Source organism: Delphinapterus leucas, chromosome 21, assembly GCF_059928025.1.
Source record: "Delphinapterus leucas isolate spDelLeu-1000000601 "Yukka" chromosome 21, BTC_Dleu_Yukka2, whole genome shotgun sequence".
Lineage (NCBI taxonomy): Eukaryota > Metazoa > Chordata > Mammalia > Artiodactyla > Monodontidae > Delphinapterus > Delphinapterus leucas.
This window is the reverse complement of record NC_143149.1, coordinates 12,918,538-12,922,321: the sequence shown is the minus strand read 5'-3', so window position 1 is coordinate 12,922,321 and position 3,784 is coordinate 12,918,538. Positions and strand designations below refer to the sequence as shown.

Sequence of the window (3,784 nt, the reverse complement as noted above, 5' to 3'; positions counted from 1 at the left end):
CTGAGAGCCCATGATGCACCACTGTTGACTGAGCAGTTGATTTGGGCAAGAAGGCCCCTGCCTAGACCTTGTGCTTTAGAATGTGCCTCTCCGGCCTTCCCCACACTGCACCGCTTCCCACCCAGAGCTTGTGCCCTCTCTTCTGGAACAGACTGCATACTGAGGACCTTCCTCAAATGGCTGTGAGCCTGCATGGTTTCTTCTATCTTCAAAGGCAGGCTGCTTAGCCAAACGGTACCCAAAGTGCTGCTGTCTGAATGGGGTGAGGATGTGTGGATGGAGCTTGAATGGGGCTTAGGAAGTCCACACAGGGGATGCAAGGCCCCTCATGTGAGAACAGGGCTCGGGTGAAGGGGAAGGCGATTGGCCCAGGGTTGGGGCCAGCTTTCCCTCTGCTACCACATTCCTGTACAGACCACCAAGGAGTCTGAGAATTCTAACTTCAACCTTGGCCTTTATAGGTCATTACTGTGGTATATTTGTCAAGGTAGGAGAACAGAGCACGTTTTATTTAACACTTTGCTGGCTTCATTTATAACTCATATTATTTAGACATATGGCAAATGTAGGAGTCAAGTTCTATCACATTCCAATTTTTGTGGCCTTGAACTGAGAAAAAGGAACCTTGGAAAATAGGCTTTATATGCGTGGATGATTTTATATAGAATTCCCAAGTTCATTAGCTTCTGTGATGACTCACGGTTGTTACTAAAATAAACTTTATATTATCTTCAAAAATCTAGGGATATTATTTAGGTCAGCCATTTCAAGGCACTAGACTCAATGTCTCTGTGAACCAAAGGATATGTAGGACTAAATGCAGGAGAATTATTACCTGAGGGTTGAATCTCAGAATATTACATGTGAGATTTTGCTTGTTGACTCAGTGCTGGCTGCAGGCAGGGCAGGAGGGCATCGGGAGCGGTGCAGATCTGGGTCAGTAAGCAATGCGGCAAAGCAGAGGGAACTGGGCCTTGTCCAGGCAAAGATGAACCTTACAAGAAGAGAAGGAATTTTAGAAGACAAAAAAAAGGTGGACTGTGAGGTTGAAGTGGGGACTGCAGAAACTGAATGGCAAAGTAAAGCACCAATTTATCAATGTAAAAATACATATCAGAAGCCGGACCCATGTGTTACACGATATTCAAAAATCAACTCAAAGTGGATAAAAGACTTAAATGTAAGACCTGAAACTGTAAAACTCCTAGAAGAAGACATAGGGGACAATCTTCAGAACATTGGTCTTGGCAGTGATTTCTTGGATATCACACCAAAAGCATAGGCAACAAAAGCAAAAATAAATAAATGGGACTACGTCAGGTTAAAAGGTTCTGCCAAGCACAGAAAATAAAAACTGAGTGAGAAGGCACCCTACAACACAGAGAAGATATCTGCAATCCATATATCAGAGAGTGGTTAATTTCCAAAATATATAAGGAACACATACAATGCAATAGCAAAAAACAGATAATCTGGTCAAAAATGGGCAAAGACCAGAATAGACATTTCTCCAAAAAGGACATACACATGGCCAACAGGTATAGGAAAAGATGTTTAACACACTAATTATCAGGGAAATGCAAGTCAAAACCACAGTGAGACATCACCTCACGCCTGTTAAGATGGCTACTATTAAAAAAGGAAAAGATAGCAAGTGTTGGTGAGGGTGTGGAGAAACTGGAACCCTTGTACAAAGTTGGAGGGAATGCAAAATGGTGCAGCCACTATGGAAAACAGTATGGAAGTTCCTCAAAAAATTAAAAACAGAGCTCCCATGTGATTCAGCAATCCCACCTCTGAGTATTTATCCAAAAGAATTTAAATCAGGATCTTGACAACATATTGACCCTACCATGTTCCTTACAGCACTATCCACAATGGTCAAGATTTGGAAACAACATAAATACCTGTTATACCTATCAACAGATGAATGGATAAAGAAAAATATGCTACATCCATATAATGGATATACCTCTAGCCTTTAAAAACAGGGAAAGCCTGTAATATGTGACAACATGGATGAACCTTGAAGACATTATGCTAAGGGAAATAAGCCAGTTACAGAAAGACAAATACTACATGATCCACTTATTTGAGGTATTTTAAACAGTTAGACTCACACAAGCAGAGAGCAGAATGGTAGTTGCCAGGGGCTGCAGGGACGGGGAAATGAGCAACAGCTAATCAACAGGCACTGTTTCAGTTATGCAAAATGATGTAAGTTCTAGAAATCTACTGTATATCATTGTGCTATAGACGACAATACTGTACTGTGAACTTAAAAATCTGTTAAGAGGGTACATCTCATGTTAAGTGTTCTTACCACAATAGAATTTTAAAACATCGTATCAATGTCACTTCCTTTCACATCACCAATATCTGGTATTCTTTTGAGAAGCTGAATATAAAGTAGGAATCTTTCTCTGAGTCGATGATGGTGATGATGACGATGATGGTGATGATTAAATAGTAGATGACAATGACTGAGCGCTCACTATGTGACAAGCTCTCCTCAAAGACCTCTGCCTATACTGTCTCCAACCATAAGTGTTAGGTATTATTATCATCCCCATTTTACAGATGAAGGAACTGAGGCACAGAGAGGCTACGTAACTTGACCATGATCCAGCAGCAAATAAATGATGGAGCCCAGATGCAAATCCAGGTAGTATCCTTCTATTACATGAAGTTCAGTATTTTCCTATATTCATCTTGTTATGAATATATGTATTTCCAAAAGGGTTCTGAAGCTACTTTAAAACTTTGTTTTTTAACTTTAGGATTTCAGAGGTTAGCTGCTGAATAAAGGGTGAATTCGACATGCATTTGGTGAGGATTCTGAGGCATTTGAGGATGATGCAATAATGGATAGTCAGGAGTTAATAATAATTTATACCTAAGTCATTGAACAGATTATAACACGAGGCATAAAGTGGCAGGTGTTCAAAAAGAAGAGGTATGAAGCGCTATGAGAATGCAAAAGTGAGGAATATTACCTCTCGGTGTTGTGGAAGGATTAGGGAAGAGTCTGGGAAGAAGTTCCTTTGCTTCTGGGCTGGGCCTTGAAAGACGGGGAAGATTTTGACAGCTGGAAATTGAATTTTGTGGGCCTGGCCATGTCAATAGATTGTACTCATGTATTTTTATGTCTACCAAGATTTATTCTTAGTACATTTTTAAAAGTGTTTATTGAGCACCTACTGTGTACTCTGTGCTTAGCAAGGCACCATGACACTTATGACACACTTATGACATACTTATGACATGCACTTATGACAGCCTCTGCCCTCAAGGAACTTACACACTAAAATAGGAAACAGGGGACTTCCCTGGTGGTCCTGTGGCTAAGACTCCGCGCTCCCAATGTAGGGGGTCCGGGTTCGATACCTGGTCAGGGAACTAGATCCCACATACTGCAACTGAGAACCTGCATGCCGCAACTAAAAGATCCCACGTGCCGCAACGAAGATGCCACAATGAAGATTCTGCACAAGGCAACGAAGATCCCGCATGCCACAACTAAGACCCAGTGCACCCAAATAAATAAATAAATATTTAAAAATAAATAAATAAAATAGGAAACAAATGTATATAAATATAACATAGTATGATAGACATATGCAACAAGTAATCATTTTTTATTTTATAAAATTTTAAACTTAAAGTATTTCCTCCCTTTCCCCCCCGAAATTCATTGCATAATCTTAGAGGAAGTTTCAGTTTGTAACCTTTATATAAACTGTAGTAGCCTCTGCTGGTGAAATACTGTTTTGTAACTATTAGA

General features: G+C 40.2%; 1 long non-coding RNA gene across 1 annotated transcript in view; it reads right to left on the bottom strand.

The window, feature by feature from the left end:
• LOC111173398 (uncharacterized) overlaps window positions 1–3,784 on the bottom strand; it is a 45,748-nt gene that overhangs the window by 25,182 nt on the left and 16,782 nt on the right. Inside the window, exon 3 of the long non-coding RNA XR_016391147.1 lies at window positions 836–994. This is a non-coding gene — a long non-coding RNA (uncharacterized LOC111173398). The remainder of the gene's footprint in view (window positions 1–835; window positions 995–3,784) is intronic.